We start from the raw sequence: 23,619 nt of genomic DNA on the forward strand, positions 1-23,619 counted from the left end.
TAAGGCAAGACTGGTTGCAAAAGGATATAAACAAATTCATGATGTTGACTATGATGAAACCTTTTCACCAGTTGCAATGCTTAAATCTATTCGAATTTTACTTGCTATCGCTGCATATCATGATTATGAAATATGGCAAATGGATGTCAAAACTGCTTTCCTTAATGGGAATCTTCTTGAGGATGTGTACATGACACAGCCTGAAGGATTTGACATACCAGAAGAAGCCCATAAGATATGTAAGCTACAAAGATCAATCTATGGATTGAAGCAAGCTTCCAGAAGCTGGAATCTTCGTTTTGATGAAACGGTAAAACAATATGGATTCATTAAGAACGAAGATGAGCCTTGTGTCTACAAGAAGGTTAGTGGGAGCATGATCGTATTCCTGGTATTATATGTAGATGACATATTACTCATTGGAATCGATATCCCTACAACAAGTAAAGTCTTGGTTGGGGAAATGCTTTTCTATGAAGGACCTGGGTGAAGCAGCCTATCAGGATCTATAGAGATAGATCATGAAATGCTTGGCCTAAGTCAGAGTACATAGACAAAGTGCTGAGACGCTTTAATATGAATGATTCCAATCTGGTTATGTGTTTTGCTTAAATGGTGGCACTGTGAGCTTGAAAAAAAATTCAACGCAAGATGCAGTTGCTGATTCTACAACTGAGGCTGAGTATATTGCTGCCTTAAGTGCAGCAAAGGAAAGCTGTTTGGATCAACAAACTTGGCATAGTCCCTAGCATTGTGGATCCCATTGGTCTCTATTATGATAACAATGGTGTTATCGCACAAGCTAAGGAGCCTAGATCTCACCAACGATCCAAACACATACTTAGGCGTTGTGCGAAAATATGTAAAGTACCTACACTTGACAATGTTGCTAACCCACTGACAAAGCCTATTGCGCAGCAGAAGCATGATGGCCATACTAGATCAATGGGCATACGGGGTATGCCTGATTGGCTCTAGTGCTAGTGGGAGATTGTTGGTGTAAGCCCTAGAGGCCAATACTTTTGGTACTTGTATCGAATTATTTATTAATAATAAAAGGCATTTTCTTTATTATGGTTGATTAATAAAGTCCCTAGAATAGATAGTCCGTTTAATGTATTAAGTGTGACTTAATCATGAGAACACATTAAACATAAGGACACTATTCTTAAAGTATCCGTAGTCGAGCTTTAATGTGAAGTGGGATAACATTAAAACATTAAGACTATTATGTTTGTAGACTGATGATCACATCTCATGGATCATGGATAAAGAGTTATCAAGTCTTAAACATAGGTATGAATATTAGGAGTAATATTTATACCGGATTGACCCGCTATGAGAATACTATATAGAAAGTTATACAAAGTGTCATAAGTTATTCTCATGGTGATAATAGTGTATACCACTCTTCGACCTGAAACCACTATGGATCCTAGATGTAGAGTTGAGTGCTTTATTACTGATCCAACGTTATCCGTAACTGGATGACCATAAAGACAGTTGATGGGTACTCCACGAAGCATGCTGAGGGACATGAGTGTCCTAGATGGAATTTGCCAATCCTGCGTAACAGGATAAATGTCTATGGGCCCAATATTGAACTGGACAAGGATGACACGGTCTATGCCTTGTGTTCAATATAGACATAAGGGCAAAAGGGTAATTATACACATAATTATTATCACAGGAGGTTTTGTCAGATCACATGACATTTTCGTGACTTGGGTAGCAGTGATGTGTTGCTAGATACCGCTCACTGTTTATTATGTTAAATGTGTGATTTAATATAATTGCCAACGTCGCGAAAACCTATAGGGTCACACACAAAGGACGGATTGATGAGAGATAGAATAATTAAGGAACACCGTAAGGTACGGTGCACTTAAGTGGGAGACGAAATATGGTAAGGTACCAAATACTTAAGTGATTTTGGCATATTATGAGATATGGTCCAAAATGCACTTAAGTGGGCTTTTTGGCTTGAAGCCCACACAAGTGGTTCTATAAATAGAACCCCTTGGGTAGAAGCATTGTCACTCCAATTCACTCAGACAGAAATTCAAGTAGAGACTTGGAATTTTGTTTCCCTCTTTCTCTCACTCAAAGCCTTCATTCATAACAGCTAGCACTGCGATTGAAGGAATCCGTTCGTGTGGACTGAGTAGAGACGTTGTCATCGTTCAACGTTCGTGATCGCCCCGTGGATCTGTATCAAAGGTTTTGATCATTATCAGAGATCTGCACCAAAGGTTTGAATCGCCACAAGAGGTAACGATTCTATCACTGATCATGCCCATTCGTAAGGATCACTAAATGGAGAAATTTTAAATTCCGCTGCGCCTTGGATGGCAATTCTCCTTCACTTGGGCTACGCCATGAGGATGGGTAGTCGACTTATCGGCCAATTGCAAAGTCATCAGGATGAACTTAATTTCAATGTTGCCAAGCCTCTTCACAATAGACAATGGTATAAGATTAATGCTTGACCCCAAATCAATTAGTCCCTTTCCGACATAGACATCACCAATTTTAACCGGCAAAGTAATTCGTCCCGGATCAACCTCTTTTTTCGGAAGCGTCCGTTGAATGATTGCACTACAACTTGCATCTAGGACAATGGTCTCCGGTTCCGTATACCTCTGTTTTTTTGTAAGTATGTCTTTCATGAATTTTGCATACTTAGGCATTTGCTCCAGTGCTTCGGCAAACGGAATGTTCACTTGCAGTTGTTTGAAAATATCCATGACTCGGGCGTAATGCCGTTCATTCTCCCTTTTAGATGGAGCATGTGGATACGGAAGGTTTTGGATTGGAGTAGCGCTCACTACCTCCTTTCCTTTAGCAAATCTAGAACTTCTCGCTCTTTTCTTTTTCACTTCCTCCACTATCACTTCATCATTCTTATTTTTCTCAATTTCCACAGTTTCTTTGTTTTCAACTTCACCATTTTTTTCGTCCTTTTCAACTTCTTCCTCGCTCCACTCCCCAACTTCACCATCAATACTATCCTCTATTATTTTCTCCTCATCATTTTTCTCTTCCTCTCTTTTTTCACTCTCATCTCTTTTTTTCCTCTCACTAATCAACTCCCTTCCACTTCTCGTCGTTATCGCTTTACAATGCTCTTTAGGATTCGTTTGCGTGTTCGCCGAGAAAGATGGACCGGGTTGTTGTTCCGCTAGTTGTTTAGCAAGTTGTCCGACTTGAGTCTCGAGATTTTTGATTGCCGCATCGTTGCTCTTTTGATTAGCCATCGACATTTGCATAAATTGTGTCAATGTCTCTTCCAACTTTGAAGTCACGACCGGAGGTTGTTGAGGTTGATAAGGATTTTGGGGAGGGTTTTGATGGCTAGAATTACCACCCCCATAACCTTGGTTATGGTAGTAGTTACTCCTTGGTTGGAACCCTTGATTCCCTTGAAAGTGTTGTTGATTTTGAGGATGTGGTTGATACGGTTGTTGTTGTTGTTGCCTCGATTGGTAGTCTCGTTGGTTCTCCATGTAGTTCACTTCTTCGAACCCGGGAGGTGGACAAAATCTGGTGTCATGCTCACCTTTGCAAAGCTCACAACAAGCTATTTGTTTAGCTTTTGAAGGTTCTCTCAACTCTTTTATTTGTTGAGTTAAGAGTTCCACTTGTTGTGAAATGAGTTTGTTTTGGGCAAGAATAGCATCGTTCGTCCCAAGTTCAAGCACTCCCGGTTTCTTCAAAGAGTTGCCTCTACTTTGACTTTGGAGGTCATTTAGAGTCATTCTGTTGATGATATCAGTAGCTTCTTCGACGCTTTTAGACAATAAAGAACCACCCGAGGTAGCATCCAACAAAGTCTTGCAATTCGGTTGGAGGCCATTTTTGAAAATGTGGATTTGAGTCAATTCGTCAAAACCATGTCCTTTACACTTATGAAGCATGGATTTGAATCTTTCCCACGCCTCATTCAATGATTCGTTGGTCCCTTGTGAAAACACGGAGATTGCCGTTTTGGATTCCATGAAATGGTTGTGGGAGAAAAATCTTTCAATGAACTTCTCTTCCACGCCACCTGGTGTTGGTTAACAGCTGGTCGGACTTCCTTCCTCCTCACAGAGCATTTTCTCTTAAAACGGGAAGAAACAACATGAGTCTCCCCTTCTTTCTTCCTGGCAAATCCTCCATATTTCTTTACCGAATTATCCTTACGGGACAGACGTCATTCTCGGACTCCCTCTTCTAGCCTCATCCCCATATTTACCATTTCAGTAAAGTTCGAGGGAGCACTATCAATCATGCGCTCATAATAGAAAGAGTTGAAAGTCTTCAAAAAGATCTTTGTCATCTCCTTCTCCTCCAAGGGTGACACTATTTGGGCTGCCAATTCTCGCCACCTCTGGGCATATTCCTTGAAGGTCTCCTTGTCTTTCTGGAACATTGCCCTCAATTGATCTCTATCTAGAGTCATATCCACGTTGTATTTATACTATTTCACAAAGGTCTCTCCTAGATCGTTGAAAGTGCGGATGCTTGCACTCTCCAGCCCCATATACCAACGGAGCGCAACACCTGTCAGACTGTCCTAAAAATAGTGAATCTGCAGTTGATCATTATCTGTTTGGGTTGACATCTTGCGAGCATACATCACAAGATGACTGAGTGGACACGTGTTTCCCTTGTACTTCTCAAAGTCAGGCACTTTGAATTTCATTGGGATTTTCATGTTGGGCACTAAGCAAAGTTCAACAGCACTCTTCCCAAATAGATCTTTGCCTCTCAGTGTTTTCAGTTCCTTGCGCAACTCAAGGAATTGATCCTTCATCTCGTCCATCTTTTCATACACGTCCGGGCCCTCAGATGGCTCAGAATGATAGATGGTGTCATCAACACACGACAAAGTGTGCACAAAGGGAGGTGGCACAGACAGGATCAGGCTAGATGTCGGCATGGAAGCAAAAGTGGGAGCAAAACCCTCTAGTACAAAATTTGGTGGCATTCCCCATGGGAACCCAGCAGGAAGATGTAGGTGCGAAGTGGGCGGTGGCAGCAGGCACTGTTGAGGTAACCACTTCAGAGATGACTGTCCTCGCGGGAGGAGTTGCAGGAGTTGGAGAAGCTTGACTCTGTGCAGCAAGAACTGACTCCGTCATGGCAGTTAGCCTAGCAACCTCCTCTTTCAGATCTCTGTTCTCTTGTTCAAGATGTTCCATGATCTTTTGATGATTTGCTCAGGTGTTGTACCGGTGCGTCAGCTTGTCTTTGAAATAAATGAAGAGCAAAGAGTTAGACCACTGTATCAAGAGCTCGGAACCAAAACCTGCTTATGCATATGATGCATGCAATGCTCGTGCATATGATTTTTTTTAATACTTTATAAAGGTCTATTTGCAAACATTTTGAAAATATTGAACTTTTTGAGACATATGGGGAATACTCGTAGCAATATAATATTTGGAAACTTTTTACACCAAAGAAGTAGTACAGTCTTGGTAACCAAATACAATACAAGAGAAAAGGAGAATAAACATCCTATGGAGCCCTAGAAGTAGTCATCCAAAGCCTTCGAGATCGGAAGATACGTCGCACGAAGCCTCTTCACCTCTCTCTCATAAGCTGCTTCCATGTCGGCCTTCTCCTTGGCGAGCTGATCATATCTCTTCTTCCAAAACCTAGATGAGTGATGTAGGAGAGAAGTAACCACATCATCGGGCTCATCAATAAATGCTCTAGAAATTCTATCATTGCATCCTTATCTTTGAGCTGCTGAAGAAGCTCCTCACGTTCACGAATCCAAGCACGCGAATAGTCTTCGTCTCTCAACTCCTCTACTCCTTGATTAGGGAGGGTTGAAGGCCCAACCATAACCATAGGGATAGGTCTCGGATACTCGTACGGCATGCGGTACTCAAGGACTCTCTTCCTTACCCAAGAGGTGTAAGGTTCCAAAGCAACACAATTCTTCGGACGAAGCTCATTCCTCCCTTTCCTATGAACCTTGCGCCAGGAACGGACCATCCTATCCTTCAAATTTTGGGGATCTTTACCCTCTTGAAAGAATAGGACTTCCAACAAAATGTTGTTAGGTTTATCCTTTAAGGGGAACCGAAGCTGACGACGAGCCGAAGCAGGGTTGTAGTTAATTCCATCGCATGTACCAAGAAGAGGTACATTGGAGAACTCACCACAAGAATCGATAATCTTAATAACATCATAAACACGATTATACCAAGAGATATCATCATTAGTGAGAGACATAAGTCTCTTGGACCACCGTAGACATCCCTTGTTCTCCTTGAAGGCAAGCGTCTGAGGCAAGTGCGAAATAAACCACTTGTACAACAGAGGCAGACAACACACAATGGAACCACCACCCTTTGCATTCCTCATATGCAAAGAGAAATAAGTGTCACCTAACAGAGTCGAAACAGGATTAAGAGAAGAGAAAATCCTAATAGCGTTCACATCCACGAAGTTGTCGATATTGTGAAATAACACTAGCCCATAGATGAGGAGTACAAATATGGCTTTAAAAGCTTCCTTACTCATGGCCTTCCTAACAAAGTAGCTTTGGCAATCAGAAAATCAGACGGAAGACCTTGAATTCCACCTTTGGTAGTCATATTGGCAACAATATCGGACACCTCCACATGAAGCATGTCAGCAATCTCTTGAGAAGACAAAATCTTCTCCAAACCACTGAACGGAAATCGGTCCAGAATAGGTATACCCACATGATAAGCATACTCCTCTAAGGTAGGCAGAAGCTGAAAATCCGGAAAAGTGAAGCACCGATACAAAGGATCGTAGAACTGCACCAACACACTCATCAGACCCTAATCCACCTTGGTAGAAAGAATAGATAGAAGCTTCCCATGGCGATCTTTGCACTCCAAGGGCTCTAATACATAAGATGTCAGACGCCTTAACTCTTTCAAGTCGGGTTGTCTTAAACTGTACTTCTTCGTATTCCTTCTTTGCTTATCCATGTCTGAAAATTTGCAAATAGACATTTTAAGTTCCTTGTAAAATCTTATTGTTGATGACATGAATGAGGATGAATGCATGAATGCATGGATGCAACAAACACACTCAAGGATCAAGCAAGCCACACCACACAAAGGTCACCGGATGGCTCAAGTCATCGTCAATATCAATCATCCATTTTGGTGGATTATGGTTTACACCTTATCAACACCCAAGTTCCATTGATATTGAGGATATACGAGAACGAATCAACCGCGAATCAAGGGTTTGTTATAAGTCACGAGCATGGAGTTTTGGTTAAGAACCACCCAACGGGAGTGTACTACAGTTAAACCTGACAATCATGTTCTAAAGAGGTTCCCATAGTCATCATCCCATCTTTCGGATATTATCGGATAAAACGACTACTCGTCCTCCAAAAATATTCTCAAGAGGGACTCTTATGAGTGTAGTATCGCGTAACAATCGCCTCAAGTCTTACACTTGAACGACCTTCGCACTACGTCCTAAAATAGGCCAAGATGGGCTAGGTATCTAAGGTCTTTGGTTTCTAGGGTTCCTATTGGAAAGAATAATGCCTAACCACGACTACTCGTGTGACATTAGTGATCCCAATAAAAACCTCCACCAAGTGAATGGACTTGCAAGTTAACTTGTTAAGGAATAACTCCACACAAGTCAACAAGACTATGTCATTCTCCTATCATAAGTGCACTCGAGTTCGGGTATAAAACTCATCTCACAAGAAACCACCAAGCATACAAGCAATTAATATATCAAGCAATTCATACATTACAAACAATACATTCATCCCAAATTTGCACAAAAATATGCCACCAATAAAGATAAACATACAACACATACAAGCAAAAAGTAGGCTAAACCCACGGGGCTAAGTTTCCCCAGCAAAGTCGCCACTTTTCTGTAGCGGGGTTTTCGTTACTTTTAGGTTTATTGACTAAACCAAAAGTCAACATACAATTCGAGTCGCCACCGCACTTTTATATGTCCAAAGGAAAGGCTAAAAAGCGAACAAAAGCCAAGTAAGAAGTTTTTCAAATCAAAAACTAATAAAAATGTCAGAGATCTAGGTAAGGGGGTTGGTTATGAAATGGGAAGGTTTTACGCACCCAAAACATCCTTAGTACTCCAAGGGAACCCTTTTTGCAAATATGTGTTATAGGTTGGCATTTGTGAAAAGATTTGTGCAAAGAAATTGGAGGGATGAAAAGAGGATAGATTATATTTACAAATTTTGTTGTTTGAGTGGATGAACCCATTGCCTACGTACCATCACAAAGGAGGATCAAAACCTCGTAGTTCAGGGTAAAAATCTCAAATATTGGTGAATTGATTTGATCAAAAGCCTTAAGGTCTTTTGTTATCAAGGGGAGAAAACTTCAACCTAAACCAACAATCCACCATGTGAGGAAGGCTTCAACATACTAGTGAGGGGTTAACCCTATAATAAGCATGGAAGACTTATAATCCAATCACTAAGGATAAGGTGAGATTTACATCAACCACTATGATAACTCAAACCTATGACTAATGTGCTGAAAAAGGTTTTAACAAGTGGCCATTGGAACCACAAAGCAACATGAAATGAGTTATATTTACAAGTCAAATTTATTTGCAAAATGAAGTCAAAGTTGGATTAAAGTTTATTCACAATGAGTCTTTAGGAAAAGAGTTTTGAAAAGTCAAAGGCCTAAGGCCTAGGTTTCTAATTTGAAAAAAAGTCAAAGTTTTGAAAATGATTTTTGGCTTGGTTAGAATGGGGAGAAGAAGAGAAAGGCTATTCCTAAAGCATACAAAGATAAGAGGGGAAAGATAAACCCTTGGAGTTCCTTTTCTTGGAGTCATAGAGATGACTCAAGATGCTCATTTCCTTTGGACTTGGAACACAAATAAGCAATCAATAATTGAATTCAAGCTCCTAGGATCTCCATTTGGCTTGGCTCTTAACTTGGCTACTCATGACAATGGTCCTCTTTTCACACTCTTAAGATGGAATCCCTATCACACAAAAGCAAACATCAAAAAGTTCACAACATAATAAAGGGAATGGACAATGAATAAGTTTGAGGAGAAGTCCTTTGAGATCAACTTTGATTTTTAGCATTCTAAAGGCATGAGGCCTAGTTGCTCTTCAACAAATGTTGCATTCTAAAGTCATGAGGCCTAGTTGCTCTTGAACTCCTTTAAGCATAGGTAAATCCTAATTCTAAGTCCTTTCTCCTTTTGCATTTGGTCCACACAAAACAAACACAAAGCCACACAAAATAGCAATATATTTATACACAATAATGGGCTCAAATGAGCAAAAGAAAAATGACATATACATAAAATATGTGCTCAAGTGAGCAAAGATGAAAATTAATATGAATAATGAGCATGAAATAAATGACATTAAAAGTAAATGGCAAGAAATTAAAAGCTCAAATTAAAGTTAGTAATTAGTAAAGTTATGTTAGCTTGTCATAAGACAATGTAGCGCTATGTTAAGCAATCGTAAGTGGACTAATGTCGTAGTCACACCTATCTGAGGCTGGTCAATAAGAATATAGGCAAAGAACACAAGTTAGAGATCATGACTAGTAAGCCAAGCTCCATAAACTTTCCATGCCAAACAAAAGGGAAAGGGCCTTGTATTGACTTTTGGTTATTTGCTTGACCAAGAAGCAACCTATCTTGGACACAAAATAACTCACTTGATCATGGATCAAGTTAAGTTTGGTTTGGATCAAAGAAGGTTAAACTTCTCATTTGTCAAGACCAACCTCAAGACTTTAACTCATTGCCCATTGAATGAAAGAAAAGTATGAAGATGAAAGGGAGGGGAATAAGAAGACAACAACCAATCCCAATTGATCAAATTTGAATCAAATCAAACTCAATCAACACCAAACAGAAGAGAAATGAAAATAAAAAGTCAATGGTATTTTTTTTGGTATTTTTTGAATTAAAATAAAATACAAATAAAAAATAAACAAACCAAAAGGAACCTCAAATTCAATTCAAAGCAACTTCAAAAAGACCAATTAAATTCTCATAGGTTCAACATAGTCAAACAAGCTTTGAATAATTTTCTCACAAATTTTTGAAATAAGAAAGTAATTAAAAACAATTAAAAAGCAATTAAAAATAGCATAATATGAATTAAAATCTTAAATAATCTCAAAACAATCAAGAAATTGTTGAGACTATTTTTCATTGACTTATCATGATCCATAGATGCTATGAAAATATTTTTGTAGTTTTTTAAAAGTCAAAAAGTATTTTAATATGAATTAAAAGCATTAAAAACCAAGTAATTCATAAAAAATATCAAATGAAGTCACAAAAATAATAAAAAATCAAAATATGAAACTAGATCTTTTCATACACGTCTGGGCCCTCAGATGGTTCAGAATGATAGATGGTGTCATCAACACACGGCAAAGTGTGCACAACGGTGGTGGCACAGACATGACCGGGCTAGATATCGGCATGGAAGCAAAAGTGGGAGCAAATCCCTCTGGTACAAAATTTGGTGGCATTCCCCAAGGGAACCCAACAGGAAGATGTGGAGCGAAGTGGGGGGTGGCAGCCAGCACTGTTGAGGTAACCACTTCAGAGATGACTGTCCTCGCGGGAGGAGTTGCAGGAGTTGGAGAAGCTTGACTCTGTGCAGCAAGAACTGACTCCATCATGGCAGTCAGCCTAGCAACCTCCTCTTTCAGATCTCTGTTCTCTTGTTCAAGGTGTTCCATGATCTTCTGATGATTTGCTCGGGTGTTGTACCGGTGCGTCAGCTTGTCTTTGAAATAAATGAAGAGCAAAGAGTTAGACCACTGTATCAAGAGCTCGGAACCAAAACATGCTTATGCATATGATGCATGCAATGCTCGTGCATATGATTTGTTTTTTAATCGGAGGAACTTTATAAAGGTCTATTTGCAAACGTTTTGAAAATATTGAACTTTTTGAGACATATGGGGAATACTCGTAGCAATATAATATTTGGAAACTGTTTACACCAAAGAAGTAGTACAATCTTGGTAATCAAATACAATACAAGAGAAAAGGAGAATAAACATCCTATGGAGCCCTAGAAGCAGTCGTCCAAAGCCTTCGAGATCGGAAGATACGTCGCACGAAGCCTCTTCACCTCTCTCTCATAAGCTGCTTCCATGTCGGCCTTCTCCTTGGCGAGCTGATCATATCTCTTCTTCCAAAACCTAGATGAGTGATGTAGGAGAGAAGTAACCATATCATCGGGCTCATCAATAACCTAATGCTCTAGAAATTCTATCATTGATTCCTTATCTTTGAGCTGCTGAAGAAGCTCCTCACGTTCACGAATCCAAGCACGCGAGTAGTCTTCGTCTCTCAACTCCTCAACTCCTTGATTAGGGAGGGTTGAAGCCCCAACCATAACCATAGGGGTAGGTCTCGGATACTCGTACGGCATGCGGTACTCAAGGGCTCTCCTCCTTACCCAAGAGGTGTAAGGTTCCAAAGCAACACAATTCTTCGGACCAAGCTCATTCCTCCCTTTCCTATGAACCTTGCGCCAGGAACGGACCATCCTATCCTTCAAATTTTGGGGATCTTTACCCTCTTGAAAGAATAGGACTTCCAACAAAATGTTGTTAGGTTTATCCTTTAAGGGGAACCGAAGCTGACGACGAGCCGAAGCAGGGTTGTAGTTAATTCCACCGCATGTACCAAGAAGAGGTACATTGGAGAACTCACCACAAGAATCGATAATCTTAATGACATCATAAACACGATTATACCAAGAGATATCTTCATTAGTGAGAGACATAAGTCTCGTGGACCACCGTAGACATCCCTTGTTCTCCTTGAAGGCAAGCGTCTGAGGCAAGTGCGAAATAAACCACTTGTACAACAGAGGCAGACAACACACAATGGAACCACCACCCTTTGTATTCCTCACATGCAAAGAGAAATAAGTGTCACCTAACAGAGTCGAAACAGGATTAAGAGAAGAGAAAATCCTAATAGCGTTCACATCCACGAAGTTGTCGATATTGGGAAATAACACTAGCCCATAGATGAGGAGTACAAATATGGCTTCAAAAGCTTCCTTACTCATGGCCTTCCCAAACAAAGTAGCTTTGGCAATCAGAAAATCAGACGGAAGACCTTGAATTCCACCTTTGGTAGTCATATTGGCAACAATATCGGATACCTCCACATGAAGCATGTCAGCAATCTCTTGAGAAGACAAAATCTTCTCCAAACCACTGAACGGAAATCGGTCCAGAATAGGTATACCCACATGATAAGCATACTCCTCTAAGGTAGGCAGAAACTGAAAATCCGGAAAAGTGAAGCACCGATACAAAGGATCGTAGAACTGCACCAACACACTCATCAGACCCTAATCCACCTTGGTAGAAAGAATAGATAGAAGCTTCCCATGGCGATCTTTGAACTCCAAGGGCTCTAATACATAAGATGTCAGACGCCTTAACTCTTTCAAGTCGGGTTGTCTTAAACTGTACTTCTTCGTATTCCTTCTTTGCTTATCCATGTCTGAAAATTTGCAAATAGACATTTTAAGTTCCTTGTAAAATCTTATTGTTGATGACATGAATGAGGATGAATGCATGAATGCATGGATACAACAAACACACTCAAGGATCAAGCAAGCCACACCACACAAAGGTCACGGGATGGCTCAAGTCATCGTCAATATCAATCATCCATTTTGGTGGATTATGGTTTACACCTTATCAACACCCAAGTTCCATTGATATTGAGGATATACGAGAACGAATCAACCGCGAATCAAGGGTTTGTTATAAGTCACGAGCATGGAGTTTTGGTTAAGAACCACCCAACGGGAGTGTACTACAGTTAAACCTGACAATCATGTTGTAAAGAGGTTCCCATAGTCATCATCCCATCTTTCGGATATTATCGGATAAAACGACTACTCGTCCTCCAAAAATATTCTCAAGAGGGACTCTTATGAGTGTAGTATCGCGTAACAATCGCCTCAAGTCTTACACTTGAACGACCTTCGCACTACGTCCTAAAATAGGCCAAGATGGGCTAGGTATCTAAGGTCTTTGGTTTCTAGGGTTCCTATTGGAAAGAATAATGCCTAACCACGACTACTCGTGTGACATTAGTGATCCCAATAAAAACCTCCACCAAGTGAATGGACTTGCAAGTTAACTTGTTAAGGAATAACTCCACACAAGTCAACAAGACTATGTCATTCTCCTATCATAAGTGCACTCGAGTTCGGGTATAAAACTCATCTCACAAGAAACCACCAAGCATACAAGCAATTGATATATCAAGCAATTCATACATTACAAACAATACATTCATCCCAAATTTGCACAAAAATATGCCACCAATAAAGATAAACATACAACACATACAAGCAAAAAGTAGGCTAAACCCACGGGGCTAAGTTTCCCCAGCAAAGTCGCCACTTTTCTGTAGCGGGGTTTTCGTTACTTTTAGGTTTATTGACTAAACCAAAAGTCAACATACATATCGAGTCGCCACCGCACTTTTATTTGTCCAAAGGAAAGGCTAAAAAGCGAACAAAAGCCAAGTAAGAAGTTTTTCAAATCAAAAACTAATAAAAATGTCAGAGATCTAGGTAAGGGGGTTGGTTATGAAATGGGAAGGTTTTACGCACCCAAAACATCCTTAGTACTCTAAGAGAACCCTTTTTGTAAATATGTGTTGTAGGTTGGCATTTGTGAAAAGATTTGTGCAAAGAAATTGGAGGGATGAGAAGAGGATAGATTATATTTACAAATTTTGTTGTTTGAATGGATGAACCCATTGCCTACGTACCATCACAAAGGAGGATCAAAACCTCGTAGTTCGGGGTAAAAATCTCAAATATTGGTGAATTAATTTGATCAAAAGCCTTAAGGTCTTTTGTTATCAAGGGGAGAAAACTTCAACCTAAACCAACAAACAACCATGTGAGGAAGGCTTCAACATGCTAGTGAGGGGTTAACCCTATAATAAGCATGGAAGACTTATAACCCAATCACTAAGGATAAGGCGAGATTTACATCAACCACTATGATAACTCAAACCTATGACTAATGTGCTGAAAAAGGTTTTAACAAGTGGCCATTGGAACCACAAAGCAACTTGAAATGAGTTATATTTACAAGTCAAATTTATTTTCAAATTGAAGTCAAAGTTGGATTAAAGTTTATTCACAATGAGTCTTTAGGAAAAGAGTTTTGAAAAGTCAAAGGCCTAAGGCCTAGGTTTCTAATTTGAAAAAAAGTCAAAGTTTTGAAAATGATTTTTGGCTTGGTTAGAATGGGGAGAAGAAGAGAAAGGCTATTCCTAAAGCATACAAAGATAAGAGGGGAAAGATAAACCCTTGGAGTTCCTTTTCTTGGAGTCATAGAGATGACTCAAGATGCTCATTTCCTTTGGACTTGGAACACAAACAAGCAATCAATAATTGAATTCAAGCTCCTAGGATCTCCATTTGGCTTGACTCTTAACTTGGCTACTCATGACAATGGTCCTCTTTTCACACTCTTAAGATGGAATCCCTATCACACAAAAGCAAACATCAAAAAGTTCACAACATAATAAAGGGAATGGACAATGAATAAGTTTGAGGAGAAGTCCTTTGAGATCAACTTTGAGTTTTAGCATTCTAAAGGCATGAGGCCTAGTTGCTCTTCAACAAATGTTGCATTCTAAAGTCATGAGGCCTAGTTGCTCTTGAACTCCTTTAAGCATAGGTAAATCCTAATTCTAAGTCCTTTCTCCTTTTGCATTTGGTCCACACAAAACAAACACAAAGCCACACAAAATAACAATATATTTATACACAATAATGGGCTCAAATGAGCAAAAGAAAAATGACATAAATATAAAATATGTGCTCAAGTGAGCAAAGATGAAAATCAATATGAATAATGAGCATGAAATAAATGACATTAAAAGTAAATGGCAAGAAATTAAAAGCTCAAATTAAAGTTAATAATTAGTAAGGTTATGTTAGCTTGTCATAAGACAATGTAGCGCTATGTTAAGCAATCGTAAGTGGACTAATGTAGTAGTCACACCTATCTGAGGCCGGTCAATAAGAATATAGGCAAAGAACACAAGTTAGAGATCGTGACTAATAAGCCAAGCTCCATAAACTTGCCATGCCAAACAAAAGTGGAAGGGACTTGTATTGACTTTTGGTTATTTTCTTGGCCAAGAAGCAACTTATCTTGGACACAAAATAACTCACTTGATCATGGATCAAGTTGAGTTTGGTTTAGATCAAAGAAGGTTAAACATCTCATTTGTCAAGACCAACCTCAATACTTTAACTCATTGGCCATTGAATGAAAGAAAAGTATGAAGATGAAAGGGAGGGGAATAAGAAGACAACAACCAATCCCAATTGATCAAATTTTAATCAAATCAAACTCAATCAACACCAAACAGAAGAGAAATGAAAATAACAAGTCAAGAAGTCAATGGTATTTTTTTGGTATTTTTTGAATTAAAAGAAAATACAAATAAAAAATAAACAAACCAAAAGGAACCTCAAATTCAATTCAAGGCAACTTCAAAAAGTCTAATTAAATTCTCATAGGTTCAACATAGTCAAACAAGCTTTTACTAATTTGCTCACAAATTTTTGAAATCAGAAAGTAATTAAAAACAATTAAAAAACAATTAAAAATAGCATAATATGAATTAAAATCTCAAATAATCTCAAAACAATCAAGAAACTGTTGAGACTATTTTTCATGGACTTATCATGATCCATAGTTGCTATGAAAATATTTTTGTATTTTTTAAAAGTAAAAAAGTATTTTAAAATGAATTAAAAGCATTAAAAACCAAGTAATTCATAAAAACTATCAAATGAAGTCACAAAAATAATAAAAAATCAAAATATGAAACTAGATTTTTCAAGAAATGTTTTGGAGTTGGTCTCATATTTTTATGACTTCAAATGAATTTTTAATGAATTTTTGAAAATAAAAGGAATTAACAGAAAATAAAAAGAAAATGGAATAAACGGAAAATGCACAACCATCAGATACGTTTCATTAATTGACGTGGCACAAGGCAATGACTGAGATCTGAGGAAACACGGTGCACACAAGTCAAACGCGCTACATCATGAATTAAATGAAGTAATCAAAACGGATGCACACGATTAGATCCTGAAATGCAGATCCAATGGCCAAGGAGCAAGACACGTGGTGGTGGTGGTGGAAACCACCATCTTCTCCGGCGAGGCAACAGAATCCGGCCACATTTGCAGAAAAATAAACTTAAATGAAAATGGAAAACAAGGACATGGAAATGAAGCTCGTGTGATGGAGATCATCACTGTACCAATGGATCTCCCTCACTCTTCCTATATTGAGAGAAATGTGAAGGAGAAAATTATGGTGTTCATACTGATTGCTCATGAAATGAAGAATTGAAAGCACCAATGGTTTGCCTCAAGTGTGAGGACTTCAGAAAACCACAGAAACACAAGCAAACTACATTGAATTAAGAGTTCTAGATCCAAAAAGTTTGAGAATAAACCTTTGAATTAATGATCTTCTGGTCACGAATCCTCCAAGATCCTTGCTCCTCTTTGATCTATGAATGTAATGGAAGTGATAGGCTAAGGAATTTGGCTTTAAAACTCAGCTAATGATGCTGAATTTCAAGCTTGAAAAATTGAAGAAAAGTGATTAATTCCTTTAGTGATGGCTATGGTTTTACTCTTGCAGCACTTGGGATCTCCAAAAGGTTAGCAAATGAATGAGAGGAAGCCTCTATTTATAACTGAATGCATCAGTTGATCATGCTTTGTTCATGTGCATGCACAAATGGAATTTGAATTGCATGAGCTTGTGTAAGCGTGTGGAAGGCCCAATGATGAATGCAGAAACTTGCTGAGATCAAGTGAAGGGAAAATGGTCGTGTGCATTGGAGGGAAACAACTTGCATATTCAAGTTTCATCATAAAATACCAAAATGCACATAAAAGGAAATGAATTCGAAACTCGCCAATGGTAGACCCAAATGAGTATTGTGAGTAATGGTTGGAAATGCCTTGAAATAAGGAACAAAAGTCATGTTGGGCAAAAAATAATTTGACATATGCAAATTGATAAAAACTGGCTGGGAAAATTCAAGTACAAAACATATTCAAATGAAAAAATATCCAACATAAAAGTTGTATATATTTTCAAAATAGTAAATATAGACTCAAAGTTTGCATCATTTGGATTTTCTATGACAAAGTTATGGGCATTTGAAGTTGGGTACTTTTTCAAATTCAATGAATTAGGTCCAAGATGGCCTATAATGTTTTGTATTATTACATGCATTTATTTTAGGATAATGAAATTTTGTAAAACATAAAATTTTAAGTAGATATCTAAATATTTCCAATTCATTTGGTCTCAGCTCAAAATCATAAAAATTAAGGAAGTTATGCCCTTAGTAAGTTGACCCAAAATTAGGGTTTCAGTCAAAATGACCTATAATGTTTTGAAATGAATGATGACCTTAAAAGTTTAAAATGGATTTTTTATGAACATTAAAGTTGTTCATATGGTTCTTAAGAACATGGTTTCTATTGGGGTCATCTTCATTTGACAGACACATCAAAAGTTATATCTCATTGGACCTCAGCTTAGTCAGATGACTTGACTGGCCAACTTTTCAAGGCCAAACTTCCAATCTTGATGAATAAATGATTGAGGGGCCTCAAATAGGAACATATATTTATAAAATGATGAGTGAAAGAACTTACCTTGATTAAATTTGATCAGAGGTTGAGGTTGCTTCATGGGCAAGGCACAGTTAAAGCATAGTGAAATTAGGGTTTCCTTGGGAAACAAACTTCAAGCCCTTTGGGTTATCTTGATCAAATTGGCAAATTGAGATACTTAGGAGACATATATGATGATTAGGAATTTTGTGGACCATTGTCATGCTTTTTCTCATCTTCATCTAGCCATTTCATTGGGCTTAGGAGCCTCCTAGGAGCATTGTGGAGCACATGATCACTTGAGCTTCAAAACAAAAAGAGTTAGTGACATATTTTTGTGCTTTTGGTTAGTAATCAAATAAGAAAAGCAATAATATACAATACAATAAGGCTTGGTGGTCCCAAAACACTCAAACAAGTCCCAACCCTAGGGTTAAGGAGCCAAACATGCTATGATCCTTGAGGCAATGCACTTGTGCAATAACATGATGCCATGAGGGATCTTAGCGTCAAAATTAGGGTCTTACAGTACCAATTTGGTGTGCTCTGGTTCTATGGTGATAATTCAGGAGTGAGATGGACTTGTGTTATCCATAATGGTACCGTATGAATTGTAGAGCCGTGATGTCGAGTACATTGCATTCAGTGTTGCATATCTATTGAATTATTATGTTTATATTGGTAATTGAGAATACTTTTTTGGTGTATGCGAAATAATTATGTTGAATAATTGTTGATGTTTGTTTACGCTACCCTCACATACTTTGGCACCATTACATATTTCGAGTTATTCTCACCACTTTGTTATTTTTGTGGTTATGTGCTCCTTCTAGGTGTAAGACCCCAATTTTGACCCTAAGATCCCTCATGCTACTTCATCATATGCATTAGCATTGGAATCATACCTTGGCATCCTACTTACCCCTCATTCATTGGGTTTGTATTGGGAGAGATCACCAAACACCATGTGATTGTATCATACCTTGTACTTTATCATTTACTAACCAAAATAACAAAAATATATCTTTGCATTTGTCTAACTCTTTTGTAGGAAGGGCACATGATCACCTTTGATCTATCAAGAATATATCTAGGGTTTAAGACCCTCATTGCTAAGAGCATAATCAAGATTGGTCTACAATGGCTTTAGACATCAGATATGAGTACCTATGATATTTACATGTTATTTTGGTCAAGAAAGCATCAAGAGTTTGGAATTGGTTTGCCTTGGAAACCCTAGTTCATCTAGGTATCTTGTGTAACTTCTTCACCAAGCTTCTTCAACATTTGATCAAATACTTCAAGGGATACTTCAAATTTCATCATCTTAAGCATATATGATCTCCCATGAGTCCCAAAAGTCAATAGAATTGCAAGCTAGCAAGTTGGTTGGTGGTGGTTGACCAGAGGATCTCATCTGATCAAAACTGGGGTCCCCTAGACCCTATCTCCTACAATGTTTATCATATGAAAATGATTCCAAGAGAAAAGTTACTCTAAATGACATTCCAAACGACTTTCATGTTGAGGTCTAGAGCTAGTTTTTCTTGGAAAGTAATTTTTTATGTTGAAATATTATAGGTCATTTTGTCTAAACCCTAATTTGGAGGTCAACTTCCCAAGGCCATAACTTGCTCAATTTTTATGATATGAAAGATTTCCAAGATGAACAATCAAATTCAAGGTGTCTACTTCAACTTTGGTGTTTGGAGGAAGATCTAATTCAACTTTTATGAGCATGTGATATGAGGATACATTATAGGTCATTTTGGACCAATACCATTGAACAAGTGATTTTCCTCAACTTCAAAAATGCATACCTCATTCATATTAAATCCAAATGAGGTCAAATTTGTGCCCATTTTGAAGGACTTTGAAAGGTATACAACTTTTATGAAGACACTTTTCTCATTTGAGGCTCACACAAAAAGTTAGCCAAGGTGGAATAAATGAACATATGGCTTGACACTTAGAAATTTTTAGAAGTTTTTTTGATATGTTAAAATTCTTAAACTTCCACCTCAAAATTAACCATGATACAAGCTTCAAATGGAAAAGTGTTCAACATAAGAGTCGTTCCTTTTGATTTAACCTTTCCTAAAAGTCCAATTTTATCCATTTTGGACAAGATTTGAATGGTCTGTGTATGGCTTGAACATGACATCATCGTTTGGCAAAATCAAAACTTCAAACAGTTGTGTACAATTTCCTTGCATTCCAAGTTGATTTCAGACTCATTCACACTTGATTATGGACCTAAGGGATTACATCATGGGCCTGTACACGCCCGTGCAAGCATGCATCATCCATTGCCAAATTTGGAAATTCAATTTGAAGGTGCAAATAACATGTGATTCAACTATAAATAGAAGCCTCTAGGTTCAAAATTTGGGACCCCTGCACGCCAGCTTTAATCCAAAACCCCAAACCCTTCCATTTGAGAGGATAATCTTGAGAATTTTCTTTGAAAATTAAGTTTGAATCTCACTGTGTTGAGATTCAAAACTTCAGGGATCCAAAGCCTTTGGTTGATTCTAATCTACTTCTGCAAGCTTCCTGAGTGATATCAAGCACAAATCAAAGCAAAAGCAAGTGAGTTCTGATCTGCATTAAAGGTATTTTCTAGAAATTTCCATCTCTTCGATTCTCACTCAATTTTCCATAGTTCTCTTGGTTCCTTGGTTGTCTGAAGTCCTATAAATGTGGGCAAGAAGATTGAGTTGCTTTGAGGTCAAATTGAAGCAACTCAGATCATGTACCTCAAATTTCAACTCCATTTATCTCTCAGTATACATGGAGTTAGGATGAATTGAGGCCAGATTCGTGATCAGTGCCATTTTTACTTTAAAATCATGTCCTTCTTTTTTATTTTAGTGATGGTTATGATTGGAACAGTCCGACGAGGCTCGCCTGAGAAGGTGACCGGAGATTTGCTCCGGTGGTGAGCTGGCAAGGTCCAGAGCCACATGATCTATTCAAATTGTTTTAATCACGGGCGTTGGTTTTGATTACTAGTTTTATGGCGCGCTGACTCAAGTCCACCATGGAACGCGCGCTTGTGGCCACTTGATCTACCACCTCAATTAATAAGGGAGATCAAGTGGTCCACGCTTTTTCTGATTATTTGAATTTCATTTTGATTGTGTTATTTTTATTAATTCATATTAATTTTAATATTGATCCAAAAAATATGAGAGTCTCACCAAAAAAATTTAAATAAAAATCCTTTTTCATTTTCTGAATTAAAATCATTTTTTGGATCATTATTGGTATTTTTTTATGATTTAATTGATTTTGTGAATATTTTTAATTGTTTAAAAATAGTTTTAAGTTTCCAAAAATTATGAATTTTTTTCTCCAAGGTCCTTTGACCTTGTTTGACCTATGATAAATCTCATGGCCATTTCTTTGGTGTTTTGATGAGGTTTTAGGAAATTGACCAACCATTATTTAATTTAATGCATATTTTGATTATTTTTAATTGTTTAAATGCCAAATAAATTGTGTAGAGCTATTTTAATTGACTTGTTGAGTTTTACTTGTGTTGTTGGGCCTTGGTTAAGGTTGATTTGACTTTGTTAGGTTAAGATCATTGGATTTAGGGGATTGGTAAAATGTACATTTCATCTTCCAAAATGAATGAATGATCTTAATTTGGTAAAAGTCCTCCTTTTACCAATTTATGTTGATTCCATTCCCCCTTCCTCTTCATCTCATTCCCATTCTTTATTCATTCATGTCATGGACCTATGATATCTCTATATCCTAAGGCTAGTTGATTGCAAAATCAACATGAGTATGGATGAGATTAGGTTTACCACTTTGCTTATTCTTTTTGTGTGTGGTATGTTTCATGAGCATAGTCCATTATACTATGTCTCTAACATGCATTAACACCAAAATTCTATTGCCCGACCTCAAATACTTGTGACTTCTACATAAGTCCAACTACGATTGCTTAACATAGTGTTAAATTTTTGACACAAAAAGGCATAGTATTCTAGTAAGTGAGGTTGTAAGTCTCCTCTCTTTCATGGTATTGTGTGGAAACTTTGCCATTTTCCCTTCCTTTGGAAGATGTTTTGGCTCAAGGATCCATGCTTGTGATAAGTGGGTTGAGTGTTCTCCAAAGATTGACTTAAACAAAAACAAAAGCAAAAGCAATACTAACTTCTAATCAACTAACAACTAACATTTAATTTCAAGTCATTTAATTTTATGCACTTTAAAATTTAAGATTTTATTCATTTGCCATTATTCATACCATTCAATTTGTTTACTTTAATGCCATTTTCACTTTACCCCCTTGGGCCATATTTTGTGATATTGTGTTTGTATATACATGTTTGTTTGTGTGGTCTTTTGACCTTAATGTACGTAATAAGAACAAAAAACCTAAAAAACATTTTGTGTGGACTGTTTGTTTGATCTGAGACTATTGGATTAAGAATCTAAGCAACACTCCCTATGCAAATGACTTGGCCAATGCCAACTTTCATTAAACCAAGTGCTTGTTCTGATTTAATATTGAAGATCTATATGAGTTCATCTATAACACGATCATATTGAAGCTGTATTTTGAACCTGTGTCTTATGCCATCTTTGAAGCCATCTGATACATGGGAGATTTTGAAGAAGACCACGGAGTTGCTAATCTTGGAGGTGGCTATCTTTATTTGATGGATTTCTCTTCATCTTGTTATTTGTGTATTTATATTGCTTGATCCTAAAGTCCAAGGGAAATTTGGGTTTCTATATGACACTCTTGTCTATTGGATTGCAGTGCATTGGTCAGATCTTTTCAACTCTCAACTTTTAAATTTGTACTTAGGATTAGTATTTTTATCTCTCCCCCATTTCTTTAATTTCAAATCTCTCCCTCCTTTCAAAAAAATTCTTTGCTTGTGTTTATTTTCTAAACTTAGACCATTTTGCAAATTAGAAACTTCGGCCTTATGCCATTGCATTTTTTATACTCTTTTCTTAATCAAATTTGTAAATGAACTTAACTATACTTGACTTAAAATTTCAAAAGCCAAAAAGAACTAACACTCATTCAAACTATTTTTAGGCCTTTTATGCCTTTGTTAAACTTAAATTTTGTTAAAAGCAACACACTCACTTTGAAATTGTTACCACGAACTACGAGGTTTTGATCCCTCATTTTATGTTGGTACGTAGGCGCAAGTCCGAAGGTCTTGTCAAACACAAAAATATAATTAATGAATTCTTTTCTCATCCCCACACTCTATTTATTGCAAACATCGTTTTATACCAAAACACATGTACACACAAGAAAGGGCTCCCTAGGAGTACCTAGGACACTTTGGGTGCTAACACCTTCCCTCTGTGTAACCAACCCCCTTACCTGTAATCTCTGGCATTTTATTAGTTTTGATTTGAAAACTTCTTATCTTTTGAGTTTTGTTCATACTTTTCCCTTTTCCCTTGGAAACAATAAAATTGTGGTGGCGACTCTGGTTTTATTGATATCTAGCTTATCCATAGTTTGATGGTCAAGAATTTACCGCTACAGAAATTAATTGATGACTCTGCTGGGGAGTAGTCTCGAGTGGGTTTAGCCTACTTTTTGTGTGTATATATATTTGTTTGTATGATATAATCTACATGGTGTGCTTGGTGATCTTTGAGTGGTGAGATAAGTTCTAACCCGAACTTGAGTGCAATTAAGATAGGAGGATGGTATAGTCATGTTCGACTTGTGTGGAGTAGTCCTTAACAAGTTGGCTTGAGACCCATCTACTTAGTGGAGACCCTTTTGGAGTTAGGAATGTCACAAAAGTCATTTGTGGTTAGGAATTACTCTATCTGATTTGGGGTCCGAGAAGCTGAGGAACGTTGAACATTTAACCCCTCTTGGCTTATTTAGGACGTAATGCGGAGACTGTTCAAGTGTA

This window comes from Lathyrus oleraceus, chromosome 3 (genome assembly GCF_024323335.1).
Source record: "Lathyrus oleraceus cultivar Zhongwan6 chromosome 3, CAAS_Psat_ZW6_1.0, whole genome shotgun sequence".
NCBI lineage: Eukaryota > Viridiplantae > Streptophyta > Magnoliopsida > Fabales > Fabaceae > Lathyrus > Lathyrus oleraceus.